The 20180-nt window shown below is 42.9% G+C and overlaps 2 long non-coding RNA genes across 2 annotated transcripts; one reads left to right on the top strand and one right to left on the bottom strand.

Moving 5' to 3' along the window:
• Positions 1–347: 347 nt before the first annotated feature.
• On the top strand, positions 348–14987 carry LOC140704804 (uncharacterized). Its single transcript, XR_012084242.2, has 4 exons — positions 348–482; positions 2392–2487; positions 11718–11783; positions 14857–14987. It is a non-coding gene; the product is annotated as an uncharacterized LOC140704804 (long non-coding RNA).
• LOC144586518 (uncharacterized) lies at positions 467–20170 on the bottom strand. The gene is made up of 3 exons (XR_013541383.1): positions 20036–20170; positions 1213–1328; positions 467–585 (listed from the first exon to the last, which is right to left on the bottom strand). It is a non-coding gene; the product is annotated as an uncharacterized LOC144586518 (long non-coding RNA).
• Between the last annotated feature and the right edge of the window lie 10 nt (positions 20171–20180).

Raw genomic sequence — 20180 nt, 5'->3', positions numbered from 1 at the left:
ACTTTCAAAACTCAGGTTTTGACAGACCTGTCAATTTTGGTTTCTCCCATACTTGACTTAAAAAAATAATTACATGTTCTTTCTATCTTCTATATGAGGAAACTGGCAAATTGTGGCAAATTTGTCAAACAAACAAAATTCTCATGCCTATACTATTTTAGCTGGCTTGGCTTTTTGCTATGTAGACAGCACCCTCTATTGTCTGCTGCTTGTAAGTGGCACAGATTCATTTCTTTGAAGTGGTGTGTGTGCATCTGTTTTTATGCAGTGTTTTTCACATTTTCATCTTCTAACAGCATAATTATTACTGTCTCTGTCTCTCTGTCTCTCTCTGGGGAACAATTGCAATCAATACCGATGAAAAATGTTACATATGTTCTTTTTGGACATCTGATTCCTGGAAAACATCCCTTTCTGAAAACATGCAAAGCCTAATGCTTGAGTATCTGGAAGCACTGCTGGGATCCTTCTAGTTCTAACAAGTGAGTATGGCGGCAGGGGATCTGATTTCTTCCATCTACAAGCTGCTCTCTTAATGAGCCAGGAAATGCCTCAGGTAGAGTGCAGGATGTTCTCAGCATGTTCCTAGAGAGAAATAAATAGAAAAAGCTTTGCATGTGGAAACAAGTCTGGCCCATGACATTTTGATGCCAGAGGCAGAGCGACAAGATCGCCACCCATTCAAGTCAAGGTTTGTAGTACTCAGAGCCAGGAAAAAATATTTTGGCAGAGGAGACAGAAAATCCCTCAAAATAACGTGTCCCCATCTCTGTCAGGGAGTTATAGACAAAAGTTATTATTTTACTCTGAAGCGGTGGGATGAGAAACCTGAGGTAGTAACATGGTTGCTTGCATGCAGTAACCAATCTCATCCTTACTCACATAATGCCCAGTCACTTAAGCCAGCACCGATGTCAAGGTGACACAAGTCTTTCATATACCCTTAGACAATGTAAAGCTTTTCCTCCCTTTTCATGGTGTTCTTCATCAACATAGACAATTTAATAAAGATTGGAGTTTATAATGGTTGTTGTGGGTTTTTCGGGCTCTTTGGCCATGTTCTGAAGGTTGTTCTTCCTGACATTTCGCCAGTCTCTGTGGCCGGCATCTTCAGAGGACAGCACTCTGTGCTCTGGTGTAGTTGGCTTGGGAGTTTATATTCCTTGATAATAGAAAATATAACAATGAAAAGGTGAATGTTTTTGCACTTACTTTCAGGGCCAGCTTGACCATTAGTTCGGGTGAGGTCACATCCTCGGGCAGCAAATATTGGGGGACAGCTGTAGCTGCTCTCAGTTGTTCCACTTGTGCCTTCTGGGCCTTCTCCCCTGTTGGAGAACAGAGCAGGGTGTGTCACACAGGGCCTGCCCTCTATGGCTAAAACTAGCTGGTTGCCCAATGGCTTGGTAGCATCCAGGATACAGGTGGACTGTTGAGAGGGGAACGAGACCGGATGGGGAAGGCAATGGAAAGGAATGTTAAGAGAGCACACCATGGTGCAACCTTTAGTTGCTGTTCCAATGTGTTCTTATTCTACTCTCCCTTCCTGTTGCCTTCCAGTAAGGAGGTGGCTTTTGGATGTCCAGCAGCTGTCCTCAACATGGTATGATGAATCCTCTTTTATTGGGGCACATTATGCCTTCCTTTCTTTAATGGAACAATCCTTACATAAAATACCGGCTCCAAATGTTTTATGCTGCAATTCCTGTGAGTCACGGGACTTCTAATAAAACCCTGAGCTAGCAGCTCGATTCCAGAAGAATGTGCTAACAACATTACCTTCTGGCATTCATAAAGCTGAATAGCTCAGAAAGCCAGAAAATTCTGCCCCCCTGTAATGTTGTGAATGCTACTTTCCTCGCTGAAACAATGCATTTAAGAAAAAATGCTGTTTCCACAGTGATTGTAGGAAGCTGGCAGTTGCTATTTTTCACAAACAGTCCCTAGTAGGCAAATTATCTATTTCCAGGCAATTGTGTATGTCAAAGAGTATTAAGTATCTGTAATTTGAAGTGTGATGGGCCATATTACTACAGTACACCAGATTCTGTTCCATTGGTAGGATTTCAGAATGTATAGGATGATGGACAGGGCTACTTACTTGCTGAGTAAAAGCTTTTGCATAGTGCCATAATCACAGATTATACATTATAGTATCTCCTGTCTACATGCCTTGTATAGGAAAAAAAATTATGTTCAAATCAGCAATGGTATAGTAGTAAAAAAAGCAAAGCAAAGCATCCTGCTTATATACTGCCCCACAGTACTTCAAGCACTCTCTGGGTGGTTTACAAGGCTACACATTGGATGGACATGGAATACAAGTTCCCATTATTTACATTGAGATTATGTGTTTGTTTTATTTATATGCTCCTTTTCACCTATGACTAGGAGCCAAGGCCCTAGAGAGAATCCCAGAATGCTGGCAACGACATGGATCTATATCCGCATACTAGTTCTGGCAGTTCTAATCTCCATTAGAAGCAGGTAATCTGTAAAGCTAAGGATCTTAAATGCACACTTAAAACCAAGCCAGGCCTACATAGTTTGCATAATGATAAGGGTTGCTCACAATGATGTATTATAGAGAATTTGTTTCCTCCCCCCCTTTTTTTGTGAGATTTATAAAAGGAGCAATGAGGAAAAAAAAAAAACAGAGGGTGAGAGTGCCAATGCAGATGATGTCCTGGTGCTCCCACGTGCAAATTATGTGTCTGAAATGTCACATCCATCCATTCCGATGAAGAGGAATCCTACAATTAATTAGGCAGAATAAGGAACAGAAAACATCTTTGCAGTGACAATGCTCACTTGTTGTCTCTCTCTCCCTAATGGTAAGGTTAGCCATAGGTATAGTACTAATAGACCCTTCACTGTTGTTTCAGTTTGGCGTCACTTTAACTGCTATGGGCCCATCCTATGGAACCCTGGGATTTGTTGTCAGGTCAGGTGCTTAGAAGTCTCTGCTGTAGTTCAAGGAAATGCACTAGATTTCTTTAGTAAAAATTTCCAGACAACTCATCACGTGATAATTCTCAGGATTCATTAAGACAGGACCAAAGTAGTTTAAAATGGTGAGGAACTGCTATAACTGTACAGTGTAAACTGTACACTGCATAATGCATAAAACAGCATTGTCTAAAATATCCTGTAGATCATGACATAGTGGTGCTCTCCCTTCTCGTGGCTCTTTAACTTTATACCAAGTTTAGAAGTGGTGAGAGACAGAGTATGAGTCAGCAAAGGGCAGTCCATAGGGCCCATGCAGCTCCCAAAGGCCCCCAGTCCAGTCCTACAGGGCCCTCATAAACCAACCCACACCCACCTTCCAGATTGGTCACATAGTGTGTTTCTACAACTTTACACCAGTGCTTTGGGAGTGGAAGGATTAGCCAACAAGTAGTGTCATTGTCTGGGGACACCCAAATGTGTTCACTTTCTTTGGGGAGGCTCTTTCTGTATCCCCCTGAAAGAATTACCCACCTCCCAAAATCCATGGAACCCCACAGAATTCTAGCCTTGGGAACTTGGTTACTTGGCAGTCACGGACTGGAGTTCTCAGAAATAAAGTGAGCCAAAGAAAATGGGGCTTTTGTACTAATACAGTTCTTTGTGAGTGTGAAAAAGAACAGGCAACTTCACACCTTTGTCAGTATAGTTTGTGCCCCTCAACATGTGCTATGGAAGGCCTGATGTTAGCTGCCCCAGATGCTCTTGGTGTTGCCTGTTATTGGAAGAATACTATCTGATACATTTATTACTTGTACAGTACTGTGATGCTTCTGACATAAAGTCCAGATTAGTCTCCAGGAGGGCAAATTGTGCACCCCAGCTAATGCTCCCTGTTTCTAAAAAGCACATTTTCTGGCCTAAAAACACCTGGGAAGTTAGAGAGCAAATTGCACACCCACAGGTTTCCTCCTTCCATTTTAGGGATGAATTCTTAAATAGAATATGATCAGAAGGACTGGATGAGGTGCAGCCTACAAAGGTGAAATGGGGGATAAAAAATGGGTTCTGGGTCCTCAGAAACTATCCCTTCTTCATCGTGGTCTTCTGTGAATGCACACATATGGGTTTAGTCTGCGCCTGCGCTGACGTTCTCGGAGTATTCTAGAGCTAAAAGTAACAATCTTGTGGGACGATCCCCCAAGAGGCACATGCTCCTCCCACCCAATATTCCCCTCAGTTCCTTTTTTCCGCTGTGCTGTGTAGTTCTACGGAAGAATCAGAGTTATTCCACTGAGTTTTTTCCTTTAGCTTATTCATAGTTTCCCTTTTTAATTGGATACTTCCCTTCTCAATTATTTATCTACGATCCCCCCGTGAGTTGGTTTTGTTTTTATTCAGCCGTTTTATTTCTTTCGAGTTTTCCCGCCTTTTCTGGCCTCCTCAGCCTTTTCATTTTCTGACATTTTTATGTTTTTTCTGCCTGGGTAAACCACGTTTTACACAGATAGATGCAGCCGCGCGGACTCGCTTTTATGAGTTTGCTTTCTTATTGCATTTCGGCTATTATACTAGAGAAATAGATCGAGTGACACCCCCGTTTTTCTCTATCTCGCCTAATTCAACAGAAGAGTCATCGTAGGAGCGGATTTGCCTCAGAACAGGGGACGTGCGAGTGCTCCCTGCACGAAATCCTGGATCGCCCGGTTCGTTCTCTCCTCCAACTGGCCGTTAATGACTGCACTTCCGTCCAGTCTGGCCGTGGCCCATTGTAGCCCTACAGGAGGGTGGGCATTTGTAGTTTTGAGTTGGAGTCTCTGTCTCTGACGAGCAGAGGAGAGAGAAAGAGAGGCACGTCTCAATGAGAGACTGAATTGTCGACGGGCGCCAGCGTTTTGCCTCTGAAAGACAGAGTATGCAAAGTCCTCCTGCATACACTCGAAGACCGCCCAGTAGCCTCTCTGGCCAATCAGTGACTGCGCTGTCATCCAGTCCGGCCGTGGCCCTGTGTAGCCCTATGTTAGGGCGGGCATGTGAGGAGAGAAAAAGAGAGGCATGTCTCAAAGAGAGACTGAATCGTCTATGGGCGCCGGCGTATTGCCTCCGAAAGGCACAGTATGCAGGTTCTCCTGCATAGACTCAAGACTGCCCATTAGCCTCTCTGGCCAATCAGTGACTGCGCTGTCATCCAGTCCGGCCGTCGCCCTGTGTAGCCCTATGTTAGGGCGGGCATGTGAGGAGAGAAAAAGAGAGGCATGTCTCAAAGAGAGACTGAATCGTCTATGGGCGCCGGCATATTGCCTCTGAAAGGCACAGTATGCAGTGTTCTCCTATAGACTCAAGACCGCCCATTAGCCTCTCTGGCCAATCAGTGACTGCGCTGTCATCCAGTCTGGCCGTGGCCCTGTGTAGCCCTATGTTAGGGCGGGCATGTGAGGAGAGAAAAAGAGAGGCATGTCTCAAAGAGAGACTGAATCGTCTATGGGCGCCGGCATATTGCCTCCGAAAGGCACAGTATGCAGTGTTCTCCTGCACAGACTCAAGACCGCCCATTAGCCTCTCTGGCCAATCAGTGACTGCGCTATCATCCAGTCTGGCCATAGCCCTTTGTAGCCCTGTGTTAGGGCGGGCATTTGTCAGTCCGTCCGAATCCTCGACCTCAAGGCTCGTCTTTCCTCACATGAGGATCGGCAGAGACAACCTAAACAATCCAGTTTGTCCCCAGCATCTTGCTTCCGCATCGATATGCTTCGGCATCGAGCTGTGTTCTCATATGCTGGTCCATTTCTTATCAAAGCCCTTTATAGCCGGGCTCGACATGGACAAACTACGCTTCGGCGTCGGGCTATGTTCTTGTATGCCTGTCCATCTTATGTGAAAGTCTGTTCTGGTCGGACTCCACATGGATAAATTATGCTTTGGCGTCGAGCTATATGCTCATATGCCGGCCCTTCTCATATCAAAAGCCATTCGAGTCACCTACACGTCGACATCGAGCTGTATTCTCACATGTCAGCCGATCTCATATCAAAGCACATTCTGGTCGGACTCGACACGGGCAAACTATGCTTTGGCATGGAACATTACTTCTCCTATGTTGATCCATCTCGTACCACACTACTGCTAGGGTGGTCTATCTCATATCAAAGCCCATTCTGGTTGGGCTCTACATGGACAAGCTACGCTTCGGCATGGACCAATACTTCTCATATGCCGGGCCATCTCTTTAAAGAAAAAAAAAGCACTTGTTTGATCGGCTTCAACATAGACAAACTACACTTCGGCATGGAGCGATACTCCTCATATCCCAGTTTATTTCGTATTTAAGCCCATTCTGGTCGAGCGAGACATGATCAAGCCATACATTGGCATGGACCAATACATGTACATTTACATGTTCGTACATCAACATGTACGAACCACTCCTCGGCAAGGATCTATACCTCTCTAATGTCGATTCATCTCATGTCACGACATACTATGATCGGACTCTACATAGGCAAGCTGAATGCTACTCATATACGGGTCCCTTTCTCGTCAAACCCATTGGGACTGGGTTTGTCAGGGGCAAGGTAAATATTTTCTGCCTTCCATTGGAACTTCAACGCTTCTACCAAGTTTACATTTTCGCATGGAAAGATGATTCCCATATGCTGACACATTTTACTTTGAGGCCCATTAAAATCAACCTCAACTTGGAGAAGAATTTGTTCTTCTTTTCTTTATCGTATTATCACTTCGACGGAAATATATGATTCCCAGATTTTGATCCATCTTAGGTCGAAGCCCATTATGATTCGGCACGACTGATCTTGGCTTGCACTTGACCTCCTGCCAGTTCTGAGCATACTCTCGGAATTCCTCCAACTGATGTCCCTTCCGTATGATGCAGTCCGTTATCATTTTCTCTCACCTTCAATGTACTGTTTGCATATGCACAGCTTAGGTCTTCGATAACCACATCTTGTTCGTTGTGAGTAGAGGATTCCCCCTTTTCCAGACCTATTGGTAGATCGGGGGATGAATGTTTTACACGTACAAGGTACGTGGAAAGGATATATAAAATTTAGGGTGACACCAATCCCACTTTTATCATTGTATAGAGGGTTTATTCAAAGTGGGAAATGATTTCCTGGAACCCTACTAATATAAATATGGAAACATTGATATACTTAGCAGGGAGACTTATTCCCTTCAATGGTTTCTCCTTCATGTACCCAACCATGAGTCATAATAGGCGCTTACCAAGGGCGATTATAGTCTAGGGTGCTATCTATCGTAGAATCCATTACAACAGAGTTTATAACTATTCACACCAAGATCATGACTCTAGTAAGGCAATACATGATTGCAGCTAGACACGTAAAGGGTATTAAATACTGTGGCATCCTCAATGTCGCTAGAATGTTCACCTAGTTAGGATCCACTGGCTCAGCATGGATGCAAAGGACAGAGTTGAATATCTCCCTTTCCAGGGTACCAGTCTCGTCAGTCTAGACTGATGACACAAAACACACACACACACACACACACACAATGCGAACAGCAGCCAAAGTATTTGTAGATGGACAGCCCTTTCGCCCTTTTCTCGGTTCTACCTATAGTCTTTCAACCATAGCGGCTGTTCAGCCTCCCGGACAACTCTGTTCATCCAATAATGTTACCATATCTCTCAAGGTTACATTATAAAAAGGACTTTGTTCCTTGTTCATTAATGATCAAGCTTACTCCCTTTTCTGTACCTTCCAGGAAGGGGTCCTTACCTCCTGAACATTACCATGATCCAAGTTCCAACATCGGGCTTGTGCAGTGGCTTCTATATTTTTATAGACATAGAAGCGACAGAGTCATCCGTACTATTTTTTATTTCAGAAATCCTATCATGTGAATTCCACCATTCGTCTCTAATTGTCTACACCATTCTTTCATTACATACAAAGTGTCAGTTTAAATCCTTCCCCTACAAGATATAGCCATCTACCTATACGGGTGCTACAGCATATGTTTTTCCTTCCAAAAAAAAGAGAGAGAGAGAGAGAGAGAGAGAGAGAGAGAGAGAAGGAAAGGAAAAAGGAAAGGAAAAGGAAACTTCTATATGAAGTAATCATCTCCTCAAATTCATTGCTCTACGGCTTCACTGCCACAGCAAGCTAGACTCAGCCTTGAACCACTCCTATACTGGTATCCCTTGCTGTTTGACCACAAGCAGGGTCACTATTCCAAGTGACTGCAAGTTCGGTATTGTCACTTTTTGATAGTACCGACCATCGATATATCGCTGGAGTTTGAATGCCAACTAACGTTCTATTGTTCCTGCACAGGTGCAGACAAGCACACCATCAGGGATGCGTTCATATGTCAATGGACAGGGAATCTGCTACAGATCTTCCCTATGATATATTTTATTCTAGGGATAGCCTTTCATCACCATCATTCCTAATAGAACATGATCCAAATACCTCCATGATTGCCAAGGTAGCCATAATGCGTCTGCCTCAGATTGACATCGGCAGACACATGTCAGTTCCCTCGGGTTCCTCGCCTCCTAACTTGGAGAGAGGGATGGTCTACCATCTGGATCTATCGTCCATGAACTTGACAGTCTGAAGAACGTTCCCACTTTGACATCAGTGTTCGACTGAGCTCGGAGACCATTAGCTCTATGTCTATATGTAAATAAGTGAAATCTTTTACATACTGTATACTAAAACAAATTACCACGTTACTAACTTCCTTTGAAAGTGCTACCTACATGGCCTTTCAAATATTATATATCTTCTGCTGTTGTCCATTGGCCAGATGATTCTGGTCCAGTAGGACATTTGTTTTACTCTGTTGCCAAACGTCTTCTCAGAGGACTCAGTACCACCTGTCCTCCATGTAAACACATTGTTCCTCAATGGCCTATACATCATTCTAAATTCATTCGGCCATTTGAGCCCGTTTATCCTCAGATGCGAAATTACTCACTTTCAAACAGCCTTCCTAGTGGCTGTCATATCTGTCATGGTAACCAGAGACGTGGACGGATCGTAATCCGATCCACCTGTTATTCAGAAGTTCCTGATCAAGCGGTTTCCTACTTTAACGTTTCATTCCTATCCTAGTTGTCTATTTGTCATATTTATCAATGCTTCATCTTACCATTCATTTCCTATAGAGCACATGCTCCACAATATGCTCACCAGCGTCGTCTGTATACTATCAGAGCTTTTGAACAAATGGAAAGTTCTTCTATGCTTTCATACTTCTCATTTTGAAAGTCCAGCTTTGTCCTATCCATCTCTACTTTGATGGTACGGACTGTATCTATTGTTTGCCAGCGGTTGGACAACTCGCCTTCTAATCAGCTTTAGGCTCGCTCCACAGAGCACTTCCTACCTTGACTACATCCAGAGTAGGATCAAGTCTCTCGACATCTACTGTGAGCCATGCCATTCACCTTTGCGGAACACTACCGCCTAGACATAGGAACTTGCAGTAACATTAGATTTGGCAGAACTGTGTGGGCATCCTTCCTACCGTGACGTCCCACCGGCCAATGAGAGAAGCTTGCCAGTCACCCATATGTGTGCATTCACAGAAGACCACGATGAAGAAAGACAGGTTACTTACCTGTAACCATGGTTCTTCAAGTGGTCATTCTGTGAATTCACACTACCCACCCATCCTCCCCTCTGTCCGTCACGGTTTTCTTATTATAGTACAACTATTGTGCCCGGCGGACAAATTGCAGGAACTGAGGGGAATATTGGGTGGGAGGAGCATGTGCCTCTTGGGGGATCGTCCCACAAGATTGTTACTTTTAGCTCTAGAATACTCCGAGAACGTCAGCGCAGGCGCAGACTAAACCCATATGTGTGAATTCACAGAATGACCACTTGAAGAACCATGGTTACAGGTAAGTAACCTGTCTTTTTGAAGGGAGAATTATCCTCTGAACAGTAGAATGTGTGACCCCTTGGCATATTTCTAGGGGAGGCAGCTGCAGTCGCCTGTTGAAACCACCACAGCTTAGGGGGCTTATGGCACCTTAAAAATGGACACATTTTATTTGGCATGAATAGGGCAGTGCAGCCCACTTTGTATCCAATGAACAATGGTGTCACGGAAGCAGGATTTATGGGGTGAAAGTCCCAGGACTTTCTGAGTACTGTATCAGGAACTACAACCTCATCTACCAACCTCCTTAGCCCTCCTAGTTCTCTTTGAGCTTAGCTGCCACTCTCACAGTAACTGGGAAAGAAATGCATTTTTCTAGGAACAGGGCATTGTTGCAAGCTATCCATGTTGTAATGCAAAGTATGTGGACGTGGTTCCATTTTAAGTGAGAAACTAAGAGCCACTAATTTTACAAAAAAAACCCTGTTCCTCATTTGTTGATACAGACTGGTCCAGTTGTATGCATTTTTAAAAATTCTCCTCATAAAGGGTGGGTTGATTTTGAATATGGTCACACTTGAACTTTCAAACCATCCACTGTATCATTGCTGGTAAAGAGGGCTGCCCTCCATTAAAGCTTATGCCAAATACAAGATGTTAGCACTGAAAGTGCCACAAGATTCCCTCTTGCTACTGTTGGCTCACAGTGAGTGCACAGTATGGGTGAACCTGCAGCTGCCCGGATGTGTTTGGCTGTGATTCAACCAGGCAGCCTTAAACATGTAAGGAACAAGCGGCAGGAAATGCAGTGCACCCGAGGCACCTTCATCTCCACAAAATCATTTTCACTGAAAATCATCAGGTAATCTCTTCTCTGAATCTTTCAGGAAGCACACTCTATGTTGGCACCATTTTCTGATGACTTACTAATTGTCATTGGGTATAAATAAAACAATACAGGTTAGGTTAATGGATCTTATGAGTTATGTTTAATCCATTCCCTCGCTCCCAATGCTGTTTTGCAGGATAATGCACAATTTCTATGAGCAGGTGCCATATGGTGGGTTGAGAAGGAAGTCTTTATTTACTTATTTACTGCCCCACTTAGTGGTAACCCACTACTGTAGATGGTGAAGAAAAATTGAAAATATGCAACAATTAATTGGACCAATAAACAGCATTATAAAATTAGTAACACAGTATGAAAGACAAAATACACGGAGTCATCTGGTGACATTTGACTATAGGTCTACAATTATTCCCTCAGAGGTAGAATGTTTTTAAAGGCTTCTTTGGAAAGTTTCACCTTAGCAAGTTTCCTGAAAATATCAAGGAACAGACTTGATTTACCTCCACTGAAAGAGCATTCCACAATGATGGGGCCACTACTGAGAAGGTCTGATTTCTACTTGACTGTTTTTTACCTTTCTTGGAGTGGCCACTTTAAGAAGTGATGCCTGAGAGAAATGGGTGAACCAGGCAATCATTCTTTGGGAGGGATGCTCTCTAACAAGTAATGAGGTCCCAAGTAGGCTGCTGTGAACATATAGATTCCTTGCTTTTGAATGTCTGCCCCAGCCTTGCTTCCTGTTTGCAATATCCCAAATCATCAAGGATACCTAATCTGTTGATCTTAAATACATTGAGAACCTTAATTCATTAATTAGTTTATTAACCTGTTAATTTCTCAATTTCTTCAACGCCACAGTAGGATCTCTGACAATCATTGAGCTAATATGAAATTGTACAATAGAATTATTTTGATATACAGTTGATTAAAATAAATTGTAAGTGTGCTGCTAGAAAATTTAACCAATTATTGCAATGAGTTAAATTTTAACAAACAATGTTCAAATTTTTTGAAATATTACTTTGGTTAATACTAGACTTCGTTGGTGGGAGGTGAATGGGCAAAATGGAGCCAATAAGAAACAGCTGGCAGGAAATACAAGGTTTGTAGAGTTAATTTTTTAAAAAAAAATCTATTCCCCCCCCCCCCCGCAACCCGTTCCCAAAGAAACAGACCAATGGAGATACATGTAGCCACACACCACAGAGCAGTGTTTCCCAAACTTTTTAAGATTTGTAATCCCCTTTTATAATAGCCAGTAACCTGGGAAACCCCCTCCACGCATTTGCATTGAAAGGCATTTTTAATGAGGTAAAGTCATCTTAGAAAGTAGAGGCTTCTTCCTCCTCCAAAGGGCCTGTTTCTCATACACACATGCTAACTTTCATATCTGCAAAAGGTCAAGGAAGAAATTATTTAGCAATAGCTACAAGACATGTGAACATGTGAGCAGATGATGATGAAGATGAAAAATGCTCTTCTATGGAAGGACTGGCTACCTGGAAACACTGAATAGGAGGGTTCCTTTTTAAAGGAAGGAGTGAACACTGCAATATTTTTCGGCTCACCCTTCTTCAGGAAGTAATATTAAATATGTGCCAAATGGCAACTCCCATCACCTACAATCAGCATGAGCTCATGGGAAGGTGCCATTTTGGGGACGACTGGATGAATTACAGTATATGCCTTAGGGCTCAATGTCCTGGAGTATGAGCTCTTTGATCTGTAAATTCAAAATGCATTGATGGATTCTGTGATCTGCCAATAGCTTGGAGAAGCTCCTTCTGTATTACATGACTACTTGCCATCCTAACTGGGGGATTACAGAAACTATGATCCTAAAAGTATTTTTTCCAGGCTTTGTCCACATTCCTGATTTGCTGAACTAAAAGACCGCTTGATTTAATTTTGTTGGTGCCTTTTAATTCTGTAAAAGTCAAAATGGCCTTTAGATCTTTCCTTTTTTTTAAGGGTATAGTATGAAGAGAAATATATACCAGCTCAGACAAGACAGATGAGTATACTATGCCTCTGGGGCAAAGTTTTCATGCCAAGACGGAGCCTGCTTCCCAGTACCTTGCTTTACAAACCTTGCCGCCAGCTGTAAATTAGCCAGCGGCACAGCACGTGGTGTGACAAGCTGTTCTGGAAATCTTACTGTACGCCAAAACATCTGGTTGCAATTTGGCTGGTGCCGGGGTGTTGTGGAATATTGTGTCATGTGATCGTCCCAGTCATCTGGGTTGCCAGATGAATGAAGAGGACTCGGAAAGTACTGGGGCTAGAATGCAAACGAAGGGGCAGGGAGGGGAGGGGAGCATTTCTCACACTTTGATCCCTTGAGCAAGATCGTAGTAATGCTAACATTAGTACTAGGATTAGATAATGTACATAAAATGCTACCTAAATATTGGTACCAGTGGCAATATTGGCTTTTAGAAATTGTTCACTACATGGTAGCTTTGTAATGCGCTTGCAATAACCCTGCCATAGCTTATGGGGAGAGGTAGAGTGTAAATATGAGTAATAGATTATTAGTAGTTTAAAATGTCAAGCCAAATGCCAATTAAGTAACTGAGTGTAGAAGCAGATTAAAAAGTTTGCATTTGATTTGGAATTTAATAGGTGAAGGTTTTTAAAAAGAGTTTAAAATCACAAATGGGAATTTTCACATTGATTTTCACCTTTGGTGTAGCAACAAAATTTACATTGTCTCGTGTAATTTGCAAATGAGAAGCAGCCATCCAGAAGAGAGTGGTCCTCGGAAACTCCCTCTTAGCAATACCCACTTGACAGTAGTTTAAGATCTGGTCTGGCTGTGGAAACAGATCTTCAGACTAAAGAGGGCTCCTGAGCTGACTTTGGTAACAGAAATATTACTGAAACTTTGACTGTTCATGATGATGTTGGTGGTGATGACAGTCAACAGTTCTAATAATCTGTAGATACATTACTTAAAATATTAAATGCAGCAGAACATTTAAACAAAGCTACATTTTAAAATGTTTTTAAAAAACAAACTTTACTGTTCAATGATTACAGCTATAACACCTTCCAAAGAACTGTTTTAATGTGTTGTGTGCAATCTGTCTTCAGTGTATGATGAACATTGATGTTTCAGGAGTCTTATTCAAATGGTAAATTAGGACAGGTGTGTAGAAAAAGAGAGAGAAAAAGAGAGATCACTTGGAGTGTATAATGGTGTATCGTCCCCTGGCACCATTTTGGATTTGAACAAGGTGCACAATCCTAGAGCACCAACAGAAGAAAGGACTGGTAAACTACTTCTGAGTATTTCTAAGAACATCCCGAGAAAGTCACCATAAGTCAGGATTGACTTGGTGGACACAATTATTATTATAAGGATCTGAAGACAGTCCTTTTGGATCACAGTAACACCTTATGCCCTAGACCACACCTTGCTACAGTACTTATTTTTATAAAGACTTACATGCTACGGAGGCAGGAAAGTTACCCATTTTCTTTTCTTTGAACCTGTTAAGCTGCTGTTTCTGCTGACAAAAATACATATTGGGACATTCAACATTTAAATTTTCTGAAGTTACATTAACTACCTTGATAAATATTACCAATGCCATTACTATTGCTGTATTTTTCTGTTTATAACACACCCCTGTTTATAAGAACACCCCCCACACTTTTCTAACCCCAAAATTAATAAAGCCTAGCTTTGAGTATTCAGCCTCTGGGCTCAGAATGCTCAGACATTAGGAGATCCTGGTGAATCTGAGCTTACAGGCGCCACCTCCAAGGAGGTGTGTTCCAATTGGTTTGTACAGCATCAGCTGATGTCAGTTCCATAAGGCTATTGACTGGAGAAAGCTAAGTCTCCTGACTGAAGGAAGCCTGTTTACAGAGGGAAGGTATGTGCCATTTTGTTCTCTCTTCAGCTATTTCAGCTTACTTCCATGTAAAAGATGCCCCTCAATTTTTAGTGTAATGCTTTTAGGAAAAAGTAGCATCTTATACACATAAAAATACAGTAGTAGCATTTACACAGAGTGAGAGCTCTTTCCATGTTCGGAGCAGTTCACATAAAAATGAACGAATCTGTTGGTTAATTTTTCTGTACAGTGACAATCTGAGCTAATAAATGCAGGGATGCACTTCAATATTGATCTCACCATCATTTATCTCTGTCTGTCTCCTTTCAGACAAAGAAGGCTACCCTGATTTGCCATCCGGAAAGTGGAGATTTGGAGCAAATGATAAAATCCTTCATCTGCTGCTCCATCTGCTTACCACCAGCATGAATAATGTTCAGAGTAAATAAAGACTGAACATCTCCCCTTCCCTCTCCTCCTTGATAAAACACTTGTGTCATTACCTTCCATGGAAACAGTGTGTTCTGAAATGTCACGAGTCCAGAAGAGGATTTTAGAATCCAACGTGCCTTTAAAGTCACACAACCTTCAGTATAGTTTTCATGATCTGTGGCCTGTTTTTACTGGCCTTTGGGCAATTGGCAGCCACCTGGGAAAGCCAAAAGCAATCTTCCTCCCTTCTTGCTGCTTCTAGCAGCTGGTATTCAGCAAAGGAGAAAGGATGTACGCATTGGTGAAGACGTGAACAATTTCCACATGTGGCAATGATTAATTGTAATCTTGCTTAGAAGGTGGCTCTCTGTGAGGAGGGTGAGTCACACTTGTGTCAATAAACTGATGACTCAGTTTGACACAAGGATGCTTATCCAAGTGTGTGCTGGATTTCCCCCCTCTTTCTCCAGTCAAAAGCTCTCAGAAGGAGGAGGCCGAGGAAAGAAAGTGCCATGGGGTTGAAGCTGTGGTCCTTCCTGAATAGAGAGCCCGAGATATTTCAGTGCCTGAGACAGAAAGTTAAAGTGATGGTATGCAAGTGCTATAAATGAGCAGAGTAGCTAATTTTTTTTTTAAAAAAATTACTCATTGAGAAGCCCTCCAGAAATATTTTTGACAATGCATTGCATGATGCCTTTTTTAAAAGTTGTCTTGTCAAAGTTCATGCGGGAAACGAAATAAAGAAAGAGAAAGAAAGGGAGTTGGGGAAGGAAGGAATGGCAAAATATTGTAGCTTTTTGAAGACCATCAGGTTTATTTTAAGTGCCAGGCGTCACAGAGCAAAGTCCACTTTTTCAGACATAAGGGCTGCAAATACATGTCTTTTACATCTCCAGGGTGGTCAGAGTCATGACCAGGTGAAGATACAGATCATAGATAAAGTGGCAATGGTTTGTTAAACACAGGAATGAGACTATCAAACTTCTTATTACCTAAGGTAGAAGATCAGATCAGGTCATAGACCAATATAAGGTAGAAGGCCCCAGTCAGGGTGATAAGCAGTATGCCAGGTAGACTTGGTTGTCATGTAAATGTTAACAATTGTTTCTGGGAGAAAAGTCTACTTTATACCCATAAGATATTATGGAAAGTTGGATTATTAATATATGTAATGTGCTAAGAGGTCTTGATCTCTATTTAGGCCCATAAAGATGCACTGGTACTTCTTTGTGTATCTAATTTCTGCTGTCTCCTTCTTGAGCCTCCCTCTAAAAAAATCTGTATGTTTCTAAAGTGCCATAATATTCTGCCTTTCTTCTGTTTCCACCCCTTTTTTTCTACCCCCTCGCCCTTTAATTGTGACAAATATAATTGCTTCTTGGAAATTCCTTATTTTTTTCAAAACTCAGCCAAACATAAACAAGATAGAGCAGATAGGAGGTTTTAATTTAATTTAATCCACAATCTTTTCCCAAAGCTTTCCAGAATGGTACCCCAAAGGGCTACATATAAATATTTTTAACCTCTGGCAATTGTACTTTAAATGCTGTTCTTTGCTGATCAGATGTTTCTTAGCACTATTTTTCCAAAACGAAGCTTAATTTTGAAACATAAAATGTTTTTAATTTAAAATGCTGAGGAGCCCCATTCTGCCTCAGTAGAAACCAGATGTTCAAAGAGCTTGTCAGACAAGAAATGTCTTTTTATGCACAGCACTGTGATGTCAAAACTGACTTATAGCAGAAAATACCTGTCCACCAATGACAGAACTAGATGATACTTTTTAGAATATTGTTAGACGCAGAGACTCTTAAGAGGCAAAAGACATCTGTTTATTGAAGCTTACCTCGACCCACATGTTGCAAATTAGCTTGTTCTTCTTTCATGAAAAGTCATTGGGACATAAACATGGGCTTCACTTGCCTGCTTAATTTCTCAACTCATGTATTGTGTGAAAGATGGGGAAATGCCTGGGAGGAAAATGGTATTAGAAAATACATATTTCCCTTAATATGGGATGTGAGCCTCCATGCTTCTAGAGATGACAGACATCACAAAATGTTTTGCAGAAAAATGGGCTAGAATCCTCCTGCTAGTTTATGCCTGCCCAAGGAAAAACTACTGTACTGTACATGGATCTTAGTGGCAAATTGCTGCTCATTAATTAAGGAGGTGCTGGTTGCATTCCATTAACAGGCAGCAATGTACCACTAAGACAACCCAATTTCCCTTATGAACACATGAGTCAGCAATGGGATTCTGGCCAATGTTAGCTAAATCTCTGTTGTACCTGGATGAGTCAATGTTAGAGGGTTACTCTTAGGAAGAAACATAGATTGCATGAAACCACACCCGCCTTTGACTGATCCACCTGAAAGTCTTAACAACTTTACTTTGTGTATTTGTATTGAACTTGGCCAGTGCCAACCAATCCAACTGGAAGAAAGGACTCAGCTAATAATGATAATATTTGAGTCCAGTTGATCCTGACATGTGGTGCCCCTCCCCAAAGTTTCCAAGGTAGAGAATACTCAGAAGTGCTTTACCGTCCCCTTTTTTGGGGGGTGCCCTGGGACTGTGCAGCTTGTCCAAGGCTGCTAAAAAGAGTCTGGTTAACCCATATATGTGCCAATTGTTGGAGTTTTATTTACAACCTCACATGCTATCTGTAGTTTGAGTGACTGGGACTTTGGGGAACTTGTAGCTATTCTCCTCTGTAGATTTCTGTACTTCTACAGTGTAACAAATAGAGAATTTTACCAGAAATCTAAACTCTGCAACACCAATTGCTTTCTTAGGGTTTTATGCACACCTCTCAAAAGTGGAAGGTGATACATGTACGGCTTACATTTGATTTCCAGCTTCCATGACTTGTACTGCAGAATATACAGAACTCATATGTTGCCTTCCCATTGCCCAGGGACATGGCTAGTAGCCCCATGATCTTTGCCTATTGCTATAGCACCAGACTCTCAGCTACAGTGAGCTTTCCCCAAAGAGCACTTGGGCTGGGCCATCATGCTGTCATCTCTTTATGGCACTTTAATCAGGAGCCAATTTATTTGCTTCAATGCATCAAAGGCAAATTTTCACATAGTTTTGTTTGGTATCTTCAGATGCACAGTGCAATTGCTCATGAACGCACTCCACTCTTACACCCACCTTCCTGGCAATAAGCCCCATTAAATTCAATTAAATTTACTTTTGTGTATACAGTGGACCCTCGACTTACAGACAGCTCCACTTACACACTTTTCGAGTTACAGACTTCTCTGGCGGCAAAATTTAGGTTCAACTTGGAGCTGGAGAATTGACCTAAAACCAGAAAAAAAAAAAAAAAGGAACAAAAACGGCCAGTTATGGATTAATCGGTTTTCAATGCATTGTAGGTCAATGGAGCATCGACCTATAGACTTTTTGACCTGCAGCCACTGTTCCAATATGGATTAATTCCGTAAGTCGAGGGTCCACTGTATACGATTATGTTGCTCTTTTGTAAAAGTTTTTAAAAAAGAAAGAAAGAAGTAGGCAAGGAAGGTGATTTAGTCAGCAATTTATCCAGTTCCAAAACCACTACATATGCCACTATATATAAATAATATAGGAATCTTCTTATTCAGGTAGGGACATGGTGGCACTGTGGGCTAAACCGCAGAAGCCTGTGCTGCAGGGTCAGAAGACCAGCAGTCGTAAGATCGAATCCATGCAACGGAGTGAACTCCCATTGCTTGTCCCAGCTCCCGCCAGCCTAGCGGTTCGAAAGCATGCAAATGCAAATAGATCAATAGGGACCACCTCGGTGGGAAGGTAACAGCGTTCCATGTCTAAGTCGCACTGGCCATGTGACCACGGAAGATTGTCTTCGGACAAAACGCTGGCTCTATGGCTTGGAAACAGGGATGAGCACCGCCCCCTAGAGTCAAACACGACTGGACAAAAATTGTCAAGGGGAACCTTTACCTTTACCTTCTTATTCAGGTAGGGTCTGGCAATTGATTGGCTGTGGAGGAAGAGGACCTTAATGGGTAAGTTCTGTACTTTACTAATGAACACCTTTTAAATTGTTTTTAATTTGATGGTGTTTTAACAAACTAAATGAATACAGGCATGAAGACAGAGGGGAAAAAACAGAAGGAAATTTTAAAAAACGTGTCTTTAGGTGAGAAAGGGGGTTGTAACTCAGGTCCAAGTCAGAACTAGTTAAGACTGAATTGGTCCTGACAGGGAGGGAAAGAAAGAGCAGCACGAAACCAAAGGGGAAAAGAAGAGTGAGCGACAGCAGAGGAATAGGCAGCCAATTAGGTGAAGGCAGGTCCTTTGACTGCAGAGACAAAGGGATAATTTTTGCTTGTACAGAGATCCAACGCAGCCCTACACTAATTTCTAACACCCTCCCTACTCCCTGTCGAGGCGGCCCTACAGGTAAGCATATATCTCCTGTTGCCAAACTGGCCAGGCAAAGAGGTGCATTATCATCCTCTCCTCACACACATCCACCACTCCCGGGTTAGGTAGCCTGTCATCAGCCTGCAACCTTCGCCACGCTGACCGCAGGAGAGCCTTCACCGGACGGAGAGGTCCACCTCTGCACGAAGATGTGGATTACCGTGCCTCGAGTATCAGCCACGACAGCCCCTGATCCGACAATTTTGACTTCGATTCAGAGACGGTGAGAGCCACTGACCATCCTGTCCTGAATAGTAATATTACTGCAGTTCAGTAATAACGTCGGTCGGTCGGAAAGTACTCCAGGCATATATATTGATAAAAGCTTTCGGCAGCTCTTTATTATAGCATTGGGAAGCTCCTCCTTCTCCATCCTGGCTCCCCGCCCCCACCTCAGCAAGGCAGAAAAAGGAGGCCAAGCAGGACACAGAGCCCCTTCCCCCCCCCCACGCGCTAGCGCTTCTCCCTTCCACTTTCACTCTGAAGGGACGACTCCCTTCCAAGCCCAGGTACGGGCAGGAGCGGCTGCCTGTGACGGCTTCACTTGCCGCCACTGCTCATGCGCGCACACTTCCCGGGGGGGGCAGAAGCCACGCGGAGGCTTTGCACATGCCCAGAAGAGTCGAATTACCTTTCCTCGGCGCTCCCGCCGCTGCCCAGCGTGAAGTTCGGCGGCGGCCGCCTCGGGAGCCCTGTGGCCCCTGCTCGGGTTGTCATGCCTACCCCTGGCCGGCGCCGCCAGAGCCGCAACCGCCATCCCTCGTCGTCGTCCTCCC

The sequence above is a fragment of the Pogona vitticeps genome, chromosome 2 (genome assembly GCF_051106095.1).
Source record: "Pogona vitticeps strain Pit_001003342236 chromosome 2, PviZW2.1, whole genome shotgun sequence".
Classification (NCBI taxonomy): domain Eukaryota; kingdom Metazoa; phylum Chordata; class Lepidosauria; order Squamata; family Agamidae; genus Pogona; species Pogona vitticeps.
Note: the sequence above shows the minus strand (reverse complement) of the source record. Positions and strands in the feature narration are given on the sequence as shown.